Source organism: Talpa europaea, assembly GCF_964194135.1.
Source record: "Talpa europaea genome assembly, chromosome: 5".
NCBI classification, from domain to species: domain Eukaryota; kingdom Metazoa; phylum Chordata; class Mammalia; order Eulipotyphla; family Talpidae; genus Talpa; species Talpa europaea.
This window is the reverse complement of record NC_140071.1, coordinates 65,206,520-65,232,126: the sequence shown is the minus strand read 5'-3', so window position 1 is coordinate 65,232,126 and position 25,607 is coordinate 65,206,520.

Below are 25,607 nucleotides of genomic sequence, written 5' to 3'. Positions count from 1 at the left end.
TGCAGCATCTGTAGCACAGGTTGGATTCCCAGCCGGCTGCGGAGATACCCACATGGCATGGCAGACCTCTCCGGTCTCACCTGCTGCTCCCCTCAGCAGTGTATTTCGTCAGTCTGCCTGTTCTGCTCCCCACTCTGTGTCTGGATAATCCTCTCACCCCCTGCACTTCTGGCCTTTACTCCAGTTCTTGTATGAATAAATAAATCTTTCAAAGAAAATCTCTAGCTATTACAAAAATCATCAAATAAAACCACATTTCATGATATCATGCAGATTTATTTGAAAAAATACACATGAGAATTAAATTGTTATAATGTCTTTAATAATAGTAATAATGGTATCTTTAATAATAGTAATGATATATTTAATATGTTTTCTGGTAAACTAAGCATTCAGAACTACTTTTATATATCAAAATTTCTCTAAAATTTATGGTGCTATTCTAGTCTAATGTCATTTTGTTGATGGAAATTTCTATATGATATATGAGACTTTCATAACTGAATATATTAATAATGATTAATAATGTCTGTATTTTTCCACCAAATGTGAACACATTTTTCAGGTGCCTATTATGAAAGCAAGAACAAAAGATCCCTACATCTTGGGACTTATATTCTGGTGAGGGATACACAGATAAAACATTTATTTAATAATAAAGTTTTGGAGACAGAAATGCATTATAAAGTAAAAGATCTGGGCAATGTAATATAGAGTAGCATGGGGAAAAAGCACATGGAGATTAGCCATGGTGGTCAAACAAGGCTTCTTCTGAAAAGCTGAAAGTTAGAAAGAAGACAAATTTAGGAAGATGTAGTAGAAAGACAATGCAAGCAGAAATCACAGGGTAAAAGACATGAACATATTTAAGGGGACACATTAATGCCCAGTGGGAATGAAATGTGATTGAGGTACTACAGGAACATGGCACAAACACTGAAGGCCCTCTCTTTCCCCACCTAGTAACTCTGAGGAAAACAAACAAACAAACAACAACAAAAAAATCCCAAATTAAAAAGACCCAAACCCTATCAGTTTATACACTTATCTGACACTAGGACCACTAGTTGTAAAACTTCTCCTATCTTACTTCACCGACAGAATGTAAAGGCCCATTGGTCTTGTTAAATAAAATTGTTCAGAACCCATTCAGAATCCTCTCTGTGAGTCCCTGACCCCTCAAATTAAGCAAATATTTGTCTCAGCAGTTTTAAGTCCCCATAGCATGATTCTCCTCTGAATCCCCCTTACTCATTCTTGAGTGTGTAATATCACCTATCATAAAGTTTTATTTCTAGCTCATCCATACTGACTTCCACATGAATTCTTTCCTGCATAGAAGTCAAGAACCCCTGGGGTCCCTCAGCATCCCTAAGGCTCATCCTCCTGACTGAATAGAAAATAGAGAGAAAGATCAGAGGTGTAGTAATCAGTCAGAATATGTAGTACCTTGCCAAACAAAATATGTTGATATATTTATTCTGGTTGCAACAGAAAGTCACTAGAGAGTTCTAAGAAGAGGAATGTATCATGAGATTAATGCTATCCATAGCTACGAGCAGCAGCATATCAGAAATCCTTTGAGAACCCAGCTTATTAAAGTTCCATCTGTCAAATCATGATATATTTATCATTTTTAATAGGCACTAATCACATTTTGAAGTTATTATACATTCAGAAGTTATCTTGTAAATCATTGGGTTTTTATACCACTGACAACTTGCAGACTCAGAGGTACAGGTGTAGGGAATAACTGGGGTAGGAAAATCACCCTGTACATCTCTAATCAGCCACTGTTCATAATTAGCTAAGCAACTATTCACATAGGTAGCTTCATGTTTCTTCTCTCTCTAGGTCTGCACACCTCTGTGGAAACTTGTTGTATTTATTGAGTACTAAATTAGCATCACAGTGCTGCAAGCAACAACAACATGTTTTTTAATTCTGCTACAATTTCAGCTCATCTGTCTTCCCTGCTGCATCCTCTAACAATGTAGCCAACTTGCAAACTGAATGCTGAGAGAGTTTTGTCAGTTTGGCAAGTCTCTTTATTTTCTTCCCCTTGTTTGGTGGAAAAAACAGGAAGATTCACTTTTGCTATATATATTTTTTAAATGAATAGTAGAAATTGCACAGAAATTTAATCCCAGAACATTTTATATAGGCAATGCTGGATCATACTTTCACAAAACAAGCCAGGACTACTTCAAATGTTCCTAATTCCCTTTAAGTTCCATTCAATGTACTTCCTGAGAAACATCAATTGCAGTAAAAAGCAATCTTTCAAAGGAACCTATTTGATAAGCTTTAAATGGATAACAACATTCACACACTTAAACTGATCACATACAGAGGAAGAAATTGCCATTATAAAAGACATGAATGTTCTTAATCCAGGTATCATCCACTGAGTTACTTACAGAATAAGGAGAGTGACTGGGAAATAGATTGAATTTCAAGCTAATTTAACATAGAAAAATGAAGAAAAAAAAGTGGGGTGGGGGATTAAAAGCAACCTTCTAATACAGCATTAAAATAGGTTAAAAACTCATAAAATAAAAAAAAAAACCAAAGCAGTATTTAAACTTTGAGACAAAATGATGAGTGCAAAAATTAAAAAAAAAATCTATGCAATAATGGTAACTAATATGGAGAATATCTGGCCACAACAAAAAGTGAAGTACTGAAGAATAGTTCATGTCTTTTACAGTGAAGGTGGGGCAGTTGTGGCCCTGTAATATCAGGGTGAGACCAGAGGGACAGGTCTGAAAGAATTCATCAGAGAATGGAGAACAGAAAAGGCAGATTTACTGAAATTCCCTGCAAAGGAGAAGAGGACAAGATAGGAGATATATATCTTTGTAGGAAGAAGAATTTGAGGCTCTCTTTGATACTCTGTTTTTGTAGGCTTCCTTACTTGGGACACCAAATTATACCAGTTAGCTGCTGGAAAGTTTGATTTAGGTCACTAACCTTTGAAATAGAATGTGTCCTGGCCCTGTGTCTGCATTCCAGGAGTTGTGTTCATTTTTCTAGTCATGGTGGTCAGCTGGTTCCTTTGGCAACTTCATCTCTTTGCCTCCCAACCTTGCCTGTGGGGCAAGTAGCAGGAGCTTAGTTTTTAATCTCAATCAGTGATACCCTAAGGGAGTGGGAGTGTGAGGGTGGAATGGGAAGAGGTTATCTAATGAGTCCCTTTAGCAATTATAGATTTTTTTAAATAAAAATGAACCTTATAATCAAAGAAAAGACAACATTGAGGTAGCAGAGAACTAGCTTGCTAGGGAGCTGGCCTGCAAGAGCTGACTGCAAGCTGTCTGAAAAGGACTGCTTATGAGATAGCAGAGACTGGGAGCTTGAGCAAGCAGAAAGCTGACAGCAAAGGCTCTTAGCCACTGAGCTAGCAGGCAGAGGCTGGTAACCACAAGAGGAACAGTAGTTTATGGTGGCTTTATACCTCTGGGTGGCAAAATGAGGCAAAGGGGTATAGGAGAAAAACACCAGAACTGGTAAAGTCCCCATGAGAAATTACAAAAGTAAATCTCCTCCAACAGTAACAGGTCCCTCCCTTGGAAAACTTCCTGATGTCAGCAGTCTCCCTTGCTATAAACCTGAGTTTGCTCATCTTCAGCCCGTGTGTAGGTGATTATTCCTCAGTAGTTTGAACACAAGAACCCACCCAATTGGCAGCAATATTAGTAGTTGTAGGGCCTCCCTGGTGGAGCAAGGGGTTAAGTCTCAGCACAATAAAGCAATCCACACACTGCAGCAGGAGTTCGATCCCCAGCCAGGATGCTGACCCACATGGCCCAGCAGACCTCCCCTGTCTTGCCCACTGCTCCCCTCAGCAGTGTATTTCAGTCAATCTGCCTGTTTTGTTCACCACTCTGTCTCTGGTGAGTCCTCTCACCCCACCCTCCGCGCACAGATAGCTAAACTAACAATCCATACTTTATTTTGCATATTTCTGGAATGAGATAGAAATGTCTACTTTTCTGTGATGTTTAGAGAGAAGAATAAATTATGTTTCTACAAACCATGCTAAATATACAACCTGTAATCTAGATTCTTAAAACAATATCTGACTAAATGCAACTATGTCTCAGTTTAAAATTGTGACTATTGAATTATAGAAAATAATAGAGCTCTGGGATTCTTTTGTGTCTTCAGGAATGTATTTACTTGATTAACTCTAGAAAAGATCTATAGGGGAAATAAATAGCTTTCCACCCACAAGGTAGCTTTCATATGAATTTCAAAGTTTCTAATATTGCACATTTTATTAATCTTAATGATATATTATTTATGAGGCATTGTTATGGGAAGAATTTTGCTTTACTCTCTCGGACAAAATTCCTAAATGGAAATCAAACCCAGTGCCCTATATTAAGTGGATTTGCTGGTAATGAAACACATGAACTAGTTGTCTATTGTTCAGGTAGGAGGAAACTACAGCATAATACAGCACTATGCAGTGAAACTGGTGGTTTTATAAAAATGAATGTAAATGTGTATATAACATAATTTAAGATAAATATTCTTGAACTGGAACAATGTTAATAATTGTAACCTGAGGACCTCCCTGGTGGCGCAGGATGTTGAGCACCACACTGTGAAGCTGTCCTCAGCCTCTGCATCACAGGTTCCATCCCGGCAAGCGAGAATCCCACATGGCGAGGCAGACCTCCTGTCTCACCCTGCTGCTCCCCTCAGCAGTGTATTTGATTAGTATGCCTGTTCTGTCCCTGTTCTGTCTCTGGTGAATCCTTTCACCCTCCTGCGCATCTGGCCTGTACCCTGGTTCCTGTATAAATAAATAAATCTTTAAAAAAATTGTAACCTGAGATTTGGCTATATTTCCTGTAATAAAATTAACAAATCAAAATGATGATTTCACTTTTTCAACATTTAGTAATTGTTATTTTTAAATTTCATGTTTAAAAAATGCTGAAAATTCTTAAGAAAAAATATAATTGCCTTATTTTAATGACTCATGAATTTATCAAGATTGAGATTTAAGAAACATTAAATCCATAAGCATTATAGACATAGATGACTTTGAAATAATTAATAATTAATGTAGAATATTAAAGATGGCAATTAACTTTCCTGAATCTTAACTCACAAAACAGCTAAGATACAGTTTCTCAGAAAATCTAATAATTGCCTGTAAAGACAATACCTAGAAAATTTCTTTCTTTCTTTTTTTTTTAAAGATTTATTTATGTATGCATGCAACAGCTGGGATACAATTCAGAGGTGCAGGGGCAGGGCAGTTAGAGGATTCACCAGAAACAGAGTGGGAAACAGAACAGGCAGACTGATGAAATACACTGCTGAGAGGAACAGTGGGCGAGACAGGAGAGGTCTGCTGTGCCATGTGGATAGCTCCCTGGCCAGCCTGGGATGGAACTCATGCCACAGAGGCTATGGATTGCTTCGTAGTGCTTAACCCCTTATGCCACCAGGGAGGCCCTCTAGAAAATTTCTGATTAGAAAATTTCTGATTAGTTGATCCCCACTTTTGAGTTACTTTGACTAAGGAAACAGCATACTAGTTGGAATTAATTTTTACCTGCTTGCAGCACAGACTGAGGTTAGGGCATAACACAGCAGGCACACAGACGAAATAGGATGACTGATAGTAAACATTTCTTTCTCTCTTTTTTTAATAAAGATTTATTTATTTATTAATTTATGCAAGCACTGGGTACAGTCAGAAGCGCGGGAGGGTGAGAGAATTCACCAGAGCCAGAGCAGGGAGCAGAACAGGCAGACTGATGAAGTACACTGCTGAGGGGAGCAGCAGGGGTGCGGCAGGAGAGATCTGCACGTCATGTAGGACCTTCACTGGTGGCCGGGGATTGAACCGGCGCTGCAGAGGCTTTGCAGCCCAGCGCTCAACCGCTGTGCTAAAGGAGAGGCCCAACATTTTATGTCACAAGGTAAAAAAATCACTATACTTATCACACATAGCTTCCCCTCCCCCCCAATTGCACATGCAACCCATGAAGAAACATGAAAAATAATGAAGCATGTATGAAGTTACTTAAATGTCCCTTACCCTTTTGTCAAACATTGTCTATTCCAATTTCCCTGTGTTCCTGCTCCTGATATAGATACCCCAGTTGAAAAGTCATTGGCAGTGTTCAAACACTCCTATCTTCGCTTTGGCCATCCTGCAAAAAATAAATCTTTTTACTTTAACTGCAGAAGCACCTGTGTCTCAAGATGTCTGCCATCTTTCCATTGTACATTGGGTGAAAGGAATGTTTATGGTCACTAGCACTGTTATCTTTAAATAAAACAACATTATTTTAAAATATACAAAGGATTTTAGGGCCTCCCCTGGTGGCGCAGCGGTTGAGCTCTGGGCTGCGAAGCTGCCCGCAGCCTCTGCAGCGCCCGTTCGATCCCCGGCCACCGGTAAGGGTCCCACATGGTGCCCAGACCTCTCCTGACATGCCCGCTGCTCCCCTCAGCAGTGTATTTCATCAGTTTGCCTGTTCTGCACCCTGCTGTGGCTCTGGTGAATTCTCTTACCCTCCCATGCTTCTGACTGTACACAGTGCTTGTATAAATAAATAAATAAATATTAAAAAAAAGGATTTTAACTGATCTTATCAATTCACAAAGATGTTAATGTTCTATTAGGAGAAATATTCTCTAATGACTGAATATAATATAATTTTTTGATGTGGGATGTAAACTTTGGGAAAATTGGGGCAGAGTAGACATAAATGTATTTTCATTTAATATAGTAACTTTACTAAATTATCTTGCAAGACATTGGCCTTGCGTAATTAGCTAAATATAATGCACGAATTCCCCCACAAAAATTGCCAAAAGCTATTTTGTTCTTGCCTATGTTATAGTTAGACAAGTCAATCCTATTTTATTTTATAAAGTTTATCTATCTAAAATTATATATATCATGTCTTAAGTAATTATTTCTTTAAGTTAGAGGAATTACCATGTTCTTCTTTGGAGAAAGTTCAGTAACAAAATCATATGTGTTTTAATTCTGTCTTCCCATTGCTTTTTCTTTCTCAGTAATAAAATCAAAATAACAATTGTACATTAATCATGTAATTGTGTAATCATATAACATTATGTGATCTATATTACAATGAATTGAATAGCACATAACTATGCATGGGGCATTTGTATACTATATTTAGACAAATCATGCATTGTTTTTAATTATTTGTTGATTAGTATTTTCAATGTGCATTGACAGAAATATCGATGCCTACAGTAACATAAAGGTCCAGGGTAATGGTTTCCAATTCAACATCTTCCCATTCTTTTTACATATACCTTTTTAATCACCTAATAAAGAAAGAGTTACATATAATTTTTATACATTATTATTAGTCTTTTTATTTAGTTAATAGCAATGGATTCATTTGTAATTAAGATGTGAGAATCATAAAGACCCAAGATGGTTATTTACCACTGTATAATCCAAAAGGAACCTGGGAAAAACATCAAATCATGGTTTTGAAAAATTAACTATAAAATCAATCACACATGCATGATACACACACACATATGAACATAAATTCAAAAAGCTTCAAGTTCCTACACAAGTGAGAACAGGCTCACAACTGTTCCCTTCATTAGAGTTATGAACACTGTAGAAATTACATGCTTCGTGGAATGCTAGAAATGAAAAATATGATTCAGACTAGAGCTAGCTGAAGAAAACTATGTGGGCTTGAAGACTAGAAATAAAATATACCCACAATTAAAAAAAAAACAAAAACAGTTACATGTGCAAACCAGAGGTTCAAAATCTGTGGTGCAATATATTATACTTTAAATCACAAGAGAAAAGAAAAAACATGGGAAGAATAAATTATTGAAAATAAAATATGCACTCATATGGAAACTTAATTTACAACAAAGGAACGAAGAGCATACAGTGGAAAAATGAAATGCTGTTCAACAAATTATACTGAGATAACTGGACAGCCATATGCAAGTGAATGAAACTTGGCCACTATCTCATGCCATACACAAAAATTATGTCAATAGATTACGTTAATAGATTAAAGACTTGGATGTAAGATCTGAAACCAAAAAGTACATAGGAGAAAATAATCAATAAACTCCATGACATTTGCCCTTATAGGTGTCCTTACCTACTCATATCTAATGTTAAAAACAAAACCAAAAATAAACAAATGGGATTACGACAATTTAAAAAGCTTCTGCACAGTGAAAAAAATTATCATCAAAATAAAAGACCCACCTGAGTGGGAGAAAGTATTTTCATGCTATGCCGGCATATATCCAGACAAGGATAAGGCTACCCAAGATATATACAGGAATTGTACTACTCAGTAAAAACAGCAACAATGAAACTTGGATCAAATATACACAGAATAATTAAATACACATTTTGGTGGTATTTATTCAAAAAAAGCATTTAGGTGGTCAGTAGACATATGAAAAAATTCTTGCAAACACTTATCATGAGGGAAACACAAATCAAAACCACAATCTGATATAACATAATACCTGTGAAAGTAGTCCATATTAAAAGAACCAGGAACAATTATGGTATCAGAGTATCCTGCTACTCTGTTATTAGAATTAAAAATTAATGTAGCCTCTCTGGAAGACAGTATATGGTTTACACACACACACACACACAAATTGATCTACCATATGATTAAGCAACCCCTTTTATGTATCCATCCAAATAATATAAAAAGACAAATTTGAAATTCATTGCAGCAATACTTACAATACCCAAATTAAGGAAACAATATGAGTGCCCATGGAAGGGTGATTGGATGAAAATGTTGTGGCCTATATACAACATAACATAATACTCAGCTATGAGAATGATGAAATCTTGACATTTGCAGCAACACAGGTGGACTTTTAGAAGATTATGCTAACTGAAATTAGTCTGAAGGAGAAATACAGATTACAGATGAGTTCACTTATATCTGCAATATTTAGAAAAAAAAGCAAAGAAACAGAAAATCAAAACCAAAACAAACATTTGCATTCTGATCACAAAACTGAGGTTGCCCAAGAGGTGGCAGGACAATGGGAACAGAAGGGATGGATGGGAGGTCTAATGGACTGGGTAGAGGGTTATTAATAGCTGATGGTGGCCATGGTGTGATAATGTACTTTGGAAGACTTATAAAACCGCATATCTAAAATATATTCAGTTATATAGACATTCTTACCTCAAAAAAGAAAGTGAACAAAATAACGTCAATAAGTCATAGAAGTATAATGTACAGCATAGTGATTATAAATACTGTAGCCCATAGTTGAAATTTGTTAAGAGTAGATTTTAAAAGCTTTTGTTACAAGAAAAGAAAAATAATTGATAATGATTTATGGTGATGAATGTTAAATAGACTTTATTGTGGTGATTACTTGTAATATATGCAAATAATTCATCATAGTTGTAAAACTAAAACTAATGTATCTCCATTGTATCTCAATTCAAAAAATATTTGAAAATAAAAAACTAGTAAAATTTAAAAATGCAACGATAACTTAAATTAATGAAGGTTTAAACTGATCTATTAAACTCAAAATAATTTCAACAAAGGTTAGTGAAGAGAAAATAAACCTTGGGATGTTAAACTAATGATAGTGAGAAAAGACAAATATTAAAGTGTGCTAATGGGAAAAACTGTTTCAGGAAAAATTATGTGAATATTGCCATCAGAAATAAAATGAGGATGATAATGAAATTATAATATTAAACTGTTGAAAAACTAAATGCTTTAAAATTTTGGAAGATGAAAAAAATCACAGTGGCATCAAATTGGAATATTCTATATTGTTTTTCTAATTATTAAGATGTCATTGTTCCCTAAATTGATCACACATCTAGTCCCTACCAATATACTAGCCTATTGTCTATTCAAAAAATGAAAAACTTCTAAATGAGTTTTCTTCATTTTCTAGAAGTCCCTTTAATACAATATTTCTTATAAGGCTGGATTAGAGGAGATAAATGCCTTCAACTGTTGTTTTTCTGTAATGCTCCTTTTGCCCTTTCAATTCTGAGTGTTAGCTATTAACCTGCGTAGATTATTTTGGGTTGCAGATCATTTCCTTTCAGCATATGGAAAATCCTTTTCTCTTTTTGTTGGTCTTTTTGGATGATGTCCAGTACCCTATTTTGGTCTTATTGTTTCATTTCTCAGATTAATCAATTTACTGGTGAATCACTTACATTTTTAAGTTCAACTATTATATTCTTTTTACCTGTGACTTCTGTTTGAAGTTTATTAATATTTTCCCTGCCCATGTTTTATTTCTCATACTTTTCATCCACTTTCCTCCTAGTTTCTGTCAGCACAGTTAAGAATGTTGCTTTGAAGCCCCCTTCTGGCATTTTGGTTAATTTTGTTACACTGGGGATTTCTCCAAGGTTTTTTCTTTCTTCATTGATTAGGATGAATCCTCTACCTCCTCATTCTGTTTGATGCTCTGTGATTATTACTATAGATTAAACTAGATTGCTTTCCTTCCCATTCTTGCTGTGATAGAATTGGAGGTTGCAAATATTGATCTAGGCTGTTGGTATGACATTTTCTGTTGTATTGCTGAAAACTTGTCACAAATCAGAAAATTTGAGTTTAAGAGCTAGCATAGCATGGTGTGTCAAGATCCTAGCCTCCAACGTGAATATCAGAGATGGGAGGGGTATGTAGACTGCTGTAGTAGATTGCCAAGGGCAATGGTCTCCCTTGGTACTGTAGCTGCATAAGCCAAGGAAGGCCTCAGTCATCACCATTTGGTTAAGGTTGGGCAAGGCAGACCACCGGTGGTACGCTCTCAGATGTTTGTAACTTCAACTGAATCAAGCTACAACCTGGTTTTGATTTCAGTAGGTTTTACTCTTAGTGTTTTTCCCCTGATTTTTTGGCATGGCAGTGTCAGAGCATTGTGGGCTTGGGTAACATGCAAGCCCAGGAGAAGTTACACTTCAGTTGCATAATGGTTGACTTTCCAGCGGCCTGTCCAAGCGCTGATGGGGAAGGGGCTGGTGCTTCTTGGGACCATGAAACTAGTCATCAGAAACCCCAGGTGCTGTCAGTTCAGTGTGAGCCCAACAAACTTTGATATTTTGGAGACAAGTGTGCTTTTCCTGTCACAATGTGTAGTGCAAAGAAGCCCAGGAGTCCAGGTAAGGGTGTGAAGGGTGTTTTAACCACTAAGCTAACCACGGGCTAGCCCACATATGCCAGCTCCTTGCTGCCCAGCAGTCAGTATTCTTTTGGGTACGTGGGCAGGTGGAGCTTTCCTGTCTGCAGAAATCTAGGAGCTGGAGGTTTTAGGGAAGGTTTTATAGCTGGTAAAGTTTCAGACTGGATACTCTGGGAATGGACTTCCTTAATTATTCCAGATCTGGGGGAGTAGCCTTTGCTTGACCTTGTAAACTGTAAAACTTTACAGTGATTCAGGCCTCTCTCACAAGGAGGCACAAGGGCCTAAGACACAACCTATGGAGCTGTTCACAGCTACTGCAGCACAAGTTCGATTCCTGGCCAGGGAGCTACCCACGTGGCACAGCAGAACTCTCCTGACTTGCCTGCTGCTCCCCTCAGTCAATCTGCCTGTTCAGTTCCCCGCTCTGTCTCTGGTGAATCCTCTCACCCCCCGCACCTCTGGTCTGTACTCCAGTTCTTGTATTCACAAATAAATAAATCTTAAATAAAAAGAATTTACAGTGATTCAATGTCCAATCAAAACTTCCAGCTTCAAGAAGGAATGGAGAAAGTGTTCTCCTCTCCTCTTTCCCGGAGTTCAAGGAATTTGGGTCCCCCAAACTTGGAATTTCACCAGCTAGTTCTTGCTGCTATAGCTAAACACTCTGCTGGTGGAGCTGCAAGTTGGGTTTTGTAGCAGTTGCGGTTAGGTGCACTGGAGACAAATTTCCCTGCTTCTCCTAGGGCAGGAGGGAAAGTCTTCTGCCTGCCACAATAGGTTTTGAGAATTCACAGGTATTCAAGGTCCCACTATAGCCTCCAGCTTTGGGAGGGTGGGCATAGGTCCTTCAAATCTCTATTCAGTAACTGTAGAGATGTGTACCCCCCTCAAATGGGACCTTCCACACCTCATACCTGCTCCAGTATGGCCTTCATGGCTCTACATTCCACCACAGCTGTTTGTGACTCTGTCATCCCACTTCTGACTCCCCAACACTGTGGTCTTTTGGCCTCCCCCCTTCAATAAAGCAGGTGTTTGGATAATCATGCCTCCTCCAATAATAGGTTGATTTGAGTTGTATGAGATACTTAGTTGTTGTCTCAGTGTATGTAAGATGTTTTCCTGACAGTTTATTCTGCCATGTTTTCTTGGCATGTCCAGTTTGTCTAGACCTGCATTTTTATGGCCACATGATTTTCAATTAAAGTGCAAAGTCAATACAATGGAAAAATCAGTATTTTTGAAACAAAAGTGCTGGAAATATTATATGTCTATATTAAAATAAAGTAACTTCAAACACATTCTCCTAACACAAAATTTGAGATAGAGACTGTACCATTACAGCCAGAAGCATAACCATCTGGAAAAATATATTTTAAAATGTATTTATAGGAACTTAGCATATGCAAATATTTTTCAAATGGGATGCCAACTGCATCTTCTATAAGAGAAAAAATGACTTTATCAAAATTTAAAATACCCATTCCATAAAGACAGCATTTATTCAATGAATATAGAGGCTACAAATTGGACAAATATGTATATGTCAAAGAATGTTTATCTATAATATATGTAACGAGAAAAAAAAATAAACAATAAGTTGACAAGCATCCCAGTTAAACATGGTCAAAACTTTAACGACACTTCATATGAAAATGTGTCAACACTATCATTCTTCAGGGAAACCAAGGGAAAAAAAAATATTTTTCAAAATACCTTACATGCAACAAATTGGCCAATTTTTAAAATATATTTTAACAATATTAAATGTTAGTATGGATTTGAAATAACTATAACTCATGCATGCTAGTGAGGATATAAACTGATAAAACCTCTTTGGAAATGTTTATGACAATTTCTGGTGAACTTAAATATCTGGCAACACTATAACTAAGGAATTACATACTAGATATTTACCACTACCACCACCAACAAAAATATTTTCCTTTAAAAGTCTCATACAAGAATAATTTTTAAAGATTTATTTATTTATGCATACAAGAGCTGGGGTACAGGCCAGAGGTGCTGGGGGTGGGGAGGTGAGAGGATTCACAAAGACAGAGTAGGCAACAGAACAGGCAGACTGAAACATACTGCTGAGGGGAGCAGCGGGCAAGACAGGAGAGGTCTTCCTCTCCATGTGGGTTTCTCCCTGGCAGGGCCAGGGGTCGAACTCGTGCTGCAGAGGCTGCAGATTGCTTCATAATGCGTTGCTTAGCCCCTTGCGCCACCAGGGAGTCTCTAAAAGATTCATAGAAGAATATTAATAGCAACCTATTTACAAAAGTCAAAGCTGGAAAGAACTGATATATCTATAACAAAAGGATAGAAACAAATATTGTAGGAATTTCATACAATAGACTCCTGCTCAGAAATTTAAGTAACAACAATAAACAAATGCTAATATTAATTAAAAAAAAACTAATAATAAGCTACCAGTTCAAAAGGAACATGATTGAATCTCAGACTTTCTATATTGATTTAAAATAGTCTAACACAAAAACCTACATATTATGTAATTATATTTATCAAGTATAAGAACACCTAAAATCCATCAATGGTATCCTGAACAAGACAATTTAAGGTTAGATAGAGGTAATTTATTGGAAAAATACATGAGGAAAATTTATGGGATAATATGAATTTCTGTCTTTGATTTGGGAGGCAGTTATATAGTCATGTAAAATGGGCAAGACTCTTCCAAATTAATTTATTTCTCTATTATTTTATATTAATGGTACATTAGTTATAAAAGAGATAAAGCACACTTAGAAATATGATGCTGTGCTGCTATAATTGTTTTAAATATAATTCACATGTCTTCAATTTTTTTAACTTATTTTTCTTTTTTTTTTTCTTTCTTTCTTTATTTATTTATACAAGCACTGGGTACAGTCAGAAGCGCGGGAGGGTGAGAGAACCCACCAGAGCCAGAGTGGGGAGCAGAGCAGGCAGAAGGACCGAAGTACACTGCTGAGGGGAGCAGCGGGCTGCAGGAGAGGTCTGCGCGCCATGCGGGACCCTCCTCTGGTGGCCGGGGAGCCACAGGGAATGGAACCGGCGCTGCAGGTGCAGAGGCGGCGGGCAGCTTCGCAACCCGGCGCTCAACCACTGCGCCACCCAGGAGGCCCAATGTCTTCAGTTTTGATACTTCTTTCTTATATAATCAATTTGGTTTCAACAACTATAGCTATTACTCTTTGTCTCCTGTATCTCTTAATAGTTTAATTAACGATTCTTTCTAGTGTCCATTGTTGAACGAAAACAATGGTGTCCTAAGGGTTAAGTCTCAGTGCTATCACCAATATTTCCTGAGTTTGATCCCTGGCCAGGGAGCTGACCCACAAGTGGCACAGCAAGACCTCTATTGCCTCCCCTCTGCTCCTTTTTGCAGTGTATTTCAGTATATCCACCTGCTCTGCTCCTCACTCTGTCTCTGCAGAATCCACTCACTCTCTACACCTCCGCCTATAACCTAGTAGTTCTATGCAAGAAAAAAGAAGAAAAAAAGAAACAGAGTAGGCATGAATAACTGAACATTGGTGAATCTATATTGCTAACAAAATGACAAAACTGTGGGGCAAAATAGTAAAACATTATCTTCATATTTAAGGTGTTTTTGTTTCCATTCGATTGTACCTGCTTTGGTGTTTTAATAAGGTATTCATACATGTTTTAAAATCCCAGGAAAGATGATGTGTTTTGGGGTGTGGTAAGAATTTCCATTTAGCTATATAAGTGTGCTTAACTTATTCTAAACTCTTATGGAGGAAATGACTAAGATAAACAGATTACCTTAAGGGAATGTGCTTATTTGTTCATTAAACACACCGCTATTGATCACCTGTATTTCTAGGCCCTTGGGAAACTCAGGTCATGACAGGATGAAAGAAAGGCAATAAAAATATTAAGAGATTAAGCATTTTGATGTTTGTTTTGCTTTATTTTTCTTTTGTTTGTGTTTTTAATTATGTAGATTAAATGGAAGAAGTAGGAGAATGATTAAATTCCAGATGCAGAAAAAGAAAATGGAATTCAAAGTACACAGAGAGGAGAGTTAGAAAAAACAAATTAGAAACAAAGAAGTTAAGAATGTAAAAATATTGTATACTAATAATAGGAGTCCTTAAAAATGTAGTTTATATCTAAAGGCTCACTTTTCTCTGCAAAGTAAAAGGGAGTAAAATACTATAAATCAGACCTTATGATGAGAACACCTTTTATTTTTCCTTTGTAGAGTCAATTCACAAAACAAAATTTTTCTAAAGGAGACATTGGTAGAAAATGTTTATTTCAAAATGGCCTATTTAATTTTTCAGGAGTAATAATTTTCCTGGGCATTTGACAAATTATATCATATATTTATAAATCTTATACAATGTTAGACTAAGAACTACTTATTTGAGATTTTTGAGTCTTAAAGTATTTTCCTGAAAGTCATTTTAACTATTAAAAGTTAATGAGAATATTTGGTCTCACAAATTCAGAGATTTCCTAAGACTGATTCATAAGTGTTTTCCTTAGAAAAGTAGTTTTGAATGTAGTCCTAATTGACAAAACAGCCATTGTATCGAAGAATCTTGATTGAAACATTGTCTTTGAAATCTGTCAACTTATGATACCAGGTTTCCATGTCTGCTGATTAGTTGACCAGATATTGATTGGCCTAGAAAATTTCAATTGGAGTTGTAAATTTTCATGGATGGAAAGAAAAACACATGTGTATTTTTTTTTAATCTATGGAGTATAACACATATTTTACACATAAATGTATTGATGCATTGATGTTAAGTAAGTTTTAATGTTTATGGAAAATCATAGCAACTTGAAATGTACTTAAAAATACTGGCTATTAATGCATATTTAACAATATTTACTGATACCTATGAAGGTTTTCATTTAGTATATTTAATTTATTTTATTAATTCCTGCTTTACTTACCTCCAGAAAATTTTTAATTCTAATGATTCTTCTGTTTCTTGAAAAGCTAGACTCAAAAAATTTAATGTCAGATTATGCCATGGAATGAATGTTCCTATACATGAAATTAAGTCGGGTTACCATATATCTGGAGAAAACAAGAGTATTTAAAGATGAAATTGCAGAATCAGTAGAAGTAGAAGATAAAACTATAGAGCTTTGTGAAATCACAGAGAATGGCAAATAATCCAAAACATTAAATACAGAATGGCAAAGAATCCAAAACATTAAATACAATTTGTATTTTAAGAAGATAAAGAGAAGTGGTAAGCTCAACAACAGATGATGAAAAAAGTTTAGAGTAGATAATTAATCATATGAGTTGAGAAAAGTAATAAATTGAAATATCAATAAATATGATTATGGGATTATGGGTACTTAGCGGTGGTTGTGCTTTATAATATACATCTTAAGAGATGTGAACCTATTCCCCTAAATCATGTATGGTGTTATAAACCAATGTTACCTCTCTCTCTCTCTCTCTCTCTCTCTCTCTCTCTCTTGCTCTCTCACTCTCTCTCTGTATGTGTGTGTGTATTACACATACACATATTTAAAAGATAAGCATAAGTAAAACCTAGTGTTCATATAATAAGTAATATCCCCCCCAACCCAAGTAGGAATCATTTTAATCCCTAAGAATTCATGGTCACTTAATTCCTAATATAATTTCCAATTAAGATTGACAAAACCCAATTTGTATTACAGATGAATCTGGCAACATTAGGAAAATAAATTTAGTTCAGTTTAAGAAAACAATATTTTTTTTAAGATTTATTTATTTTTTTACACAAGCACTGGGGTACAAGCCAGAGGCAGGGAGGGTGAGAGAATTCACCAGAGACAGAGTAGGGAGCAGACAAGCAGAAAGATCAAAATACACTGCTGAGAGGAGCAGTGGGTGAGACAGGAGAGGGCTGCTGTACCATGTGGGACCCTTGCCCGGTGAGCTGGGATCGAACCGCTGCTGCAGAGCCTGCGGACAGCTTCACAGTGCTGTGCCCAACCGCCTGTGCCACCAGAGGAGGCCCTAATATTAAATATTTTTTTAACATTAGAAAACTTTTACAAAATATTTAAAGTTTTTTAATGCATTATGAAATCAATTATTTACTGAATATTTACTAAAAAGGAGGGAGGACACACTAATTAAACTATGAAGAAAATAAAAACAGAAAAATTTTAAGTAAAAGGCAAGCCATGGTATGAAAGAAGAAATAGATAAGAATTAGCAAGCCCTGAAGAAATTTTAGAGTTTAACACATGCCCTAAATTTAGTTCTTTAAATATCATTCTAATTGTTTTAGCATCTTGTAAATTCATTATTATTAAATTAAGATTTACATTATATCAGGATTTTATGCACTAACTACTTTACCCTCATTCTAAAAGCATAATGTCCTTGAGATTATTGTCAAGGTTAATGCATGTTGAAAACATATTAGCATTATTTTTTGCACTACCTGAAATCATTTTTATATGGACTTTTGTATACATGCCACACATTGTGAGAAACTATTTTTTTAAGATGTATTTATTTATGCATATAAGAGCTAGGATATAGACTAGAGGAGCGGGGCGGGGTGTGGGGGTGGTTGAGATGATTTACCAGAGACAGAGTGGGGAGTAGAACAGTCCAACTGACTGGACTGACTGAAATACACTGCTGAGGGGAGCAGCTGGGGAGATAGGGGGGTCTGCTGCCTATGTGGGAAACTCCCTAATGGGGCATTAAATTGGTGCCTGTATATTGCTTCACAGTGTGGAGATATAACCCCTTGCATCACCGGGTCACCCCCCTTTTTTTTCAAAGAGTGAAAAACTATAGGAATCTTATAGGAATCTTGTCCAACAAAGCTTTATGTAGATAGAAATCAGGCTTCAGAATGTAGAATTTCATTGTTTAGAGTGGGAATTTGTTCCAAAGGCCAATCTTAGTTTTATTTTTAAGATCTTTTTCTTGGGCCGGTGGTGCAGCAAGTTGAGAACAGTGCTGTGAATCTGCCCACAAGTTCTGTAGCAGTGGTTGATCCCAGCCCACCGGGCGAGGGTTCCACATGACCCAGCAGACCTCTCCTGTAGCGACTGCTCCTCCCCTCAGCAGTGTATTTCCTCAGTCTGCCTGTTCTGTTCCCCACTCTGTCTCTGGTGAATCCTCTCATCCTCCCACGCATATGGCCTGTACCCCAGTTCTTGCATAAATAAATAAATAAATAGATAAATAAATAAATAAATAAATAAATAAATAAATAAATAAATCTTAAAAAAATTAGTTTTGGGCCTCCCCTGGTGGCGCAGCGGTTGAACGCTGGGCTGTGAAGCTACCCGCAGCCTCTGCAGCGCTGGTTGGATCCCTTGCCCCCAGGGGAGGGTCCCACTTGGAGTGCAGACCTCTCCTGCAGCATTCCCTGCTCCCCTCAGCAGTGTGTTTTGTCAGTCTGCCTGTTCTGTTCCCCACTCTGGCTCTAGTTAATTCTCTCACTATCCGGGGCTTCTGACTGTACCCAGTGCTTGCATAAATAAAATAAATAATAAAAATATTAAAAAAAGTTATTGGCTTTATGAATGACTAATTTGATACAATTTACGGCTTCAATGGAATGTTATCACATTTCAAAAAGTTCTCATATAAATTAACTAAAAAATTTCCCCCATAGCAATCAAACTTTTAAAATCACAAAGCAGAAACAATACTGTTCAGTTTTGAAACCTTATTGGTAATCATTGGTAAATCATCTTGGAATGCCTTTATGACCCCAGATCCATAAGAGATACTGGCAAAATATTTTAAGATTTGCATTGTCTAAGAAATGACTGATGACTTATTTAATAGTATTGACAGGATTGAAATTTCAAATATTTTTTATTCTTAGAGTTCAATTTTAATTTGATTATTTATAATGCAGAATATATACTTCAATGGGAATAATGTTACAAAATCATTCAGTTCTCATCTTGGTATTTAAATGCTTACAAATTCTAGTATAGCAAAAACAAGATGATAATTTGTACTGGCCTGACTTCAGAATCCTTGGATGAGAAGACAATGACACATCAAAAGGAAGAAGCAAATTCCTTATTTTTCTGAAGATAATTGTAATAATTAATAATTAAATTATAAACAAAGCTGTGGCCTTCCTTATTACTCTTGTTAATTACTATTATTATAAGTATTTGTTGTTCTCCCTTTTATGCCATTTTCTTACCAAGTTAGCTTGCTCTAGGTTACTTTGGGTTTTATTTCCCTAAGGCATCCACCTGTATCTTCCACTAAACCCATTCCATCCAACTATTCCAATGTGTTTTATGGTCAAATATTATTGCCACTCTTCATGATCAAACTTCTGTTTAGTCAAGGAAATTGTCTTAGCTACATTTTAGGCAGAAATACAATGATTTTACTGTTTCATGTTAATACTGCTTTATTATTCTGAAAGACTTAAAGATAAAAAAGTATCAATTTTTTTCTAAATTTATTATGATTGCATCTACAGTCTTCTCTTGAAACTGCCTCCAGCTTTACCTCCTCCATGGTTGATTATTTTGTGGGTTAATTTGATTATCATATACTTTATTGCCATTTTTTGTTGGGTTTTGTTTTCATTACTTCATCTCTGAATCTAAAAGACCACAAAAGTTTCCAAATTTTATTTCACTTCCACAAAAACTTCCTTGGCCAAAGTGGTGATTTGTTGGTTTAGATATGGTCAGAGGTTGAGGGAAAAGTCTCCAGAATGCAGTCTGTGGATAATCAAAGGATATTTGCAATGGAGACTCACTGGTAAGACCAGTACTGCATGCCTGTTTGAAAGAGGGAGGGAAGAGTGAAGGGAGGGAGGAAAGGAGAGAAGGAGAGAGACAGAGAGACACAGAAACTTTAAGGAATTGGTTTGTGCAATTGTGGGAACTAGAAAGTTCAAAATACATGAGGCAGGAAGGCAGACTGGAGAAGCAAGGAAAAATTGATGTTGCAGCTGGAGTCTGAAGGCAAAATTCCTACTTCTTTATGTTGGAGACAGAATGAGGATACCCTGGGATAGAGTAAAATCGAAATATAAGTCAAGATAAAGGCTAATATTGTCAGCCTCGCCACAGGTCTCTCACACATGTCTGTTTCAAGTGTCTTCTTCATGTCCCCTAGGTCCCTGCTACAAGTCTATAGTGCCAGGAAGGCACAGAGTTGGTTCTCTATTATCTAAACAGATGGGAAAAGGAGAGTCCTGGAACCCTCGGTGGCTTTCTCCGGATTTTATCGAGCTTTTACATGTAGTGTGGCAACCAGGTACACAGCACGCAGGAGTGCGGGGGTGGGGCAGGAGGCTGACAGCCCTCCAGGCTCCAGGCGAATCTTCTCTTTTTTTTTTTTTTTTTTACTATTCTTTTTTTAATATTATATATTTTTAATCATTTTTCATTTTTGCACAATGTATGCATTTTCATCTTGGTTATAGTCCCCATACAATTCCCACCCCCCTTGTTTTGATCCTACTCAACTCCCCCCACCCCCAGTGTGTCTCAGGTTTATAGTTGCTTGTTAATTTTGATTTTTACTTTATTATAATTAGTCTTTTTCCAGTCTTCACTCTTAACTGGGCTCTCTGGCATTCTCTTGTGACCTCTGCTACTCTTGGCAATATAAATACTGCAGCCATGGCCCACAAAAGTAAATAATAAAACTGAATATAACAATGTGGCAAAATCCAGGTTCCTGCCACCAGGCTTGCATTAAGGACTGCAGGGATCCATCATCAATCCTAATGGTGAGAGGGTAGAAAAGCCTGACAATCATTTACCCTACAAAGTCCAAGGTAGAGAAGAACAGCTTCTTCACATGACTCTCTGTTCTATATGACTCCTCCAGGTCTTCTTCCTCCTTCCTCTCTCCCAGCTGTTTCCTCTTTCTTCCCTTTTTTTTTTTTTTTTCCCCCCATTGAATCCTTTTTAATCCTTTTTCCAGTCTTTTCTAGTTTACCTCCTTGCCCATCTTCACCCTTCCTTGGGTGGGACAGGAAAACTGGAACTCCTCCTTTCTATGATATCACTTTGTTACATTTTTTTTTTTTTAATAGAGGCATGTTTTTTATTTATTTAGTTTGTTTGTTTTTTTCTTTATACATGCACTGGGTACAGTCAGAAGCGCGGGAAGGTGAGAGAATTCACCAGAGTCAGAGCGGGGAGCAGAGCAGGCAGAAGGACCGAAGTACACTGCTGAGGGGAGCAGCAGGCGGCAGGAGAGGTCTGCGCGCCATGTGGGAACCTCCTCGGTGGCCGGGGAGCAGCCGGGAATCGAACCGGCGCCGCAGCCGCGGGCAGCTTCACAACCCAGCGCTCAACCGCTGCGCCACCTGGGAGGCCCTCACTTTGTTACATTTAAAGAAATTCAGTCTTTTACTTCTAAGGCCTTCAAAGGTCTTACTTCTAAGGTCTTACATATTCACAATGTATATTTTTATCTGATTTACTCAAATTCCAACTCTTAAATATTAATCTTATAAAGATCATTTATAGTTAAATATTGGAAAGTAAAAATTTAGGAGACAACAAATAAACCAATTACCTTTATGAAATATAGTGTAGTTTCTTTTAATAATATTCATTAAATTAATATTTTTATATTTAAATTTTTAATGATTTACGGCACTTAATGATGAGCACTGTCATTTGTGAATTTGACAGGGATTATGCCTATTGTCCCTTCCAAATGTATATTTTGTCTATGAATATATATTTATAGAAAAAATAGTCAGGTGTTGAAAATACTCTTAAAGTGAATCTTGTGATTACTCCATCCCAAGAGGTGAATGTAAAATAGCTCATGTTTGCATTTTGTAACTGAATCAAATTTAAAATAATTTCCTGCATAACCCCATCCAAAAACAAAAACAACAAAAAAAAAGAGGAGAATATTTTGCTTTTCATTCTAGGGTTTAAATTCTTAATTAATTTGGCCACATTTTAAATTTAAACAAGGCATATGCTTTTATAAGGAAAGTATGAATGCGTTTGCCATGATCATTACTTCATTTATCTTTCAACAACAAAGAACAATAGATTAAGATTTAAAAGGCACATAGATTTTAAAAATCTAAACAACCAAATAAAAAGATGCTGAAATCTCACCAATATTAAAACACACACACACTCACACAATACCAAAATAATGACATTTTATGTTTAATGAAGTTTCTTTATCAGATTATATTAAGAAGACATGCTAATTTTTAAATGAAATACTTTTATCTCTGTATCTGTGGCAATATAAATCACCTCTTTATGGTTATTATAATGCTGAGCAATGATAAAGTCACATACACACATAATGAATACAAATGAAAGGTAATAGTTAGCTAAATAATGTGTGCCACATAGATGTATGAAACACTAATTTAGAAATTTCTAGCAACCAAAGGGAATATCAATGAGAAATAACCTAGAGCAAGAAAAAATCAGTTTGATGAATTGGGCTATATTAAAGAAGTTCTGAGACTTTTTCTTTTTTCAGCTCTAGCAACAAAACTTTCACGCGAGAAAGTAATATTTTACTCTTAGAAAATGAAAACTTCGAACCTTCTCCTTAAGGAAAGAACTTCACATTTAAACCATAGGCTCTTTAGAGACGTTTTCAGGATTAAAAAAAAAAAAATCAAAAGATTCATTTTACTTGGAGCTTTAAAAAAGATGAAACGCATGGGGCTCCTGGTATTCCTTTCATTTAAGTTTGGTGTCATGATGGTTTGATAGGGCCTTAACATTCATTTAAAAAGCTATGCCAAGTAATTAAAACTGTTGCAGGTAAGTTGAACATTTGACCTATTTGCTTATTTTAAGCTCTGCCTTGGGATCACTCCTATTCCACATTGTAGGCTATTACACAGGAGTTATAGGCCATGCATATATTTTAACATGATGAATGTTTGTATTAAAAGGCTACAGTATGTCCCATCTGAGACAGCACTTTATATGAATGTGGAAACTTAGTGTGAGATTGAGGGTTACCGCAGCACCCTAAGGAATCAAGAAAAGTCATACTCTAATGAATATTCAGAAGAAACACATATAAATGTACTATGCTTATATCAATATTTCTAAAACAGTATTATATGTTTTAAAATAATGAATTTTAATTTTCATAACAACCCTCACTTAGCTTTATGCTTTAATTCACTCATTCCTTCATTTATTTAACACAAATTATTTAATATCAATTAAGTATTTTTTCTATATGCTGGGATACAGCCATGAATAAAACAAATAACAGCTCCTAATACTTATTACTTATGGGAGACACAAAATAAACAAAATTAAAAAACAAATGATGGTGTCTTAGGTGTTCAACAACAAAGCAGGATGGGATAGATGTATAGGAAACGTTAAGATGTCATTTTAGTAAACACAGTTACAGAGGACTCAGTTGCCATTTGAGAAAAGATGTGTGTATGTGTTGATAGCTTAGAAAAACACCTTCCAGGCACAAAGATGAGTGAACACAAACTCTTAAAATGGGCATGTAATTAGCAAATTCAATAAACAGGAAAATGCACTGTTGCTGGTATGGAGGAAAAGATTTCAGAACAGGGGCCAAGTTTTCAGCCCTCTTAGACTACATTTTTTTTTTTCCTTTAGGTTTATCTTCTCTTTGGATTGGGTGATTAATCTAAGAATATTATGATGTGATTTAGGCGTCAATAGTAACATTCTGGAAGTTGTGTTCAGAATTAATTAAGGAATGTTTTGGTTTGTAATCCAACTGGCCACTCTATGCCTTTTTTTTTTTTTTTTGGTGAGCTTATACCATTGATATTTAGGTAAATCATCATCGATACATATTTATTGCCAGTTTACTGTCCATTTAATGGGTACATATGCTGTTTGTCTCTGTGCATTTGATCTTGTTCTTTTGCTTTGAACTGTGATACATAAATGAGTGTGTATGTGTGTGTGTGTGTGTTGCAAGTTAGCTCTTGTATGGTAGGTGGATTCCATTTTTATCTTCTTTGCTTCTTTTAGATACTTTTGTCCTGAGATTCCTATGTGATTTACACATAAGGGTTCTACATTACAGCATATTTTAAATTAAATCAAGTTAATCTTGAGCTCCTTGCATCAGTTCCCATTTTCACTCTCCTGCTACAGTATTTTCTGTTTTTAGAGTTATATTGTTTCTGTTTTGTTTTCCTCCCTCCCTCCCTCTGTCTCCCACCTTCCCTCTACCTCTCCCCATCCTTCATTTCTTTTTTTTTTATAGCAGCCTCTTTAATTTTACTTGCAAGACATGTTTAAAAGAGATGAATACCTTCAACTGTTTACCTGCAAACCCCTTTATTACTCCTTCAATTCTGAGTGTTAGTCTAGTTGGGATGCTTACAGACTGTTTTCTTTCAGCACTTTGAATATGGCATGCCGTTTACTGCTGGTCTATGAGAAATGTGCCAAGAAATCTCATGATAATGTTATCAGAGTTCTCTTTTATGTGACTCTGCTTTACCTAGACAGCCTTAAAGGTTTTCTCCTTAACTTTTGCCATTTAATTTTAATGTGTCATGGTGTGCATCTGTTTGCATTTATTTTGTTTGGAAATCTTTGGTTTTCCTGGATATGGATATCTGTTTTTTTCCCCAGTTTGAGGAAATTCTCAATTATTACTCTTCAGATAAGATTTCTGGCCCTTTCCTTCTGTCTTTTCTTGTATTAGGACACTTATAGTGTAAATGTTGTTCCTCTTCATGGTATCCTATATGTTTCTTATGTTGTCTTTACTTTTCTTAATTCTCTTTCCTTTTGTTGGTCTTTGAGATCATTCCCACTCCGTTATTTTCCATCTTCCTACTTCTTTCCTCAGCCTCACTGAGTCTACTGGTGAGCCCCTTTACTGTAAGTTGAACTATTGCATTGTTTATTTTTGTGATTTCTCTTTGGGATTTTGTCATATTTTCTCTCATTATTATCTTTCCTATTTTGTTCATCCATTGTTCTCATAATTTCAGTAATCATCTCTAACGTTGTTACTCGTATGCTTTCTGTTAATTTGGATTTTCTTTTGTACTGGCAACTTTTTTCCCAGGTTTTGTCTTGATTCATCAATTGGGATGGATTCCTCTGATTCGTCATTCTATTTGATGCTCTCTGATTACTTATATGGTTTGCGCTAGACTTTTTTCCTTTCCAATCTTGCTTTGATGGTCTTACTTTAGAATTGCAGGTCACAGGGCAGTAGACATGGGTTTTGGCTGGATGCCGTGTTTCTATTTTTGTTTTGGTTAAAGCATCATCACCAATCAGAATTACTGGAACTCAAGGGCGTGTGCAGAATGATCATTCAAAAACACAGACTATAAAGTATGGGCCTCTTATGCAGGGAATGTGGGTTTGCTGCAGTAGATTGCCAAGTACAAAATCCTCTCTTGGGGTTATAGCCACTTGAGGCTAGG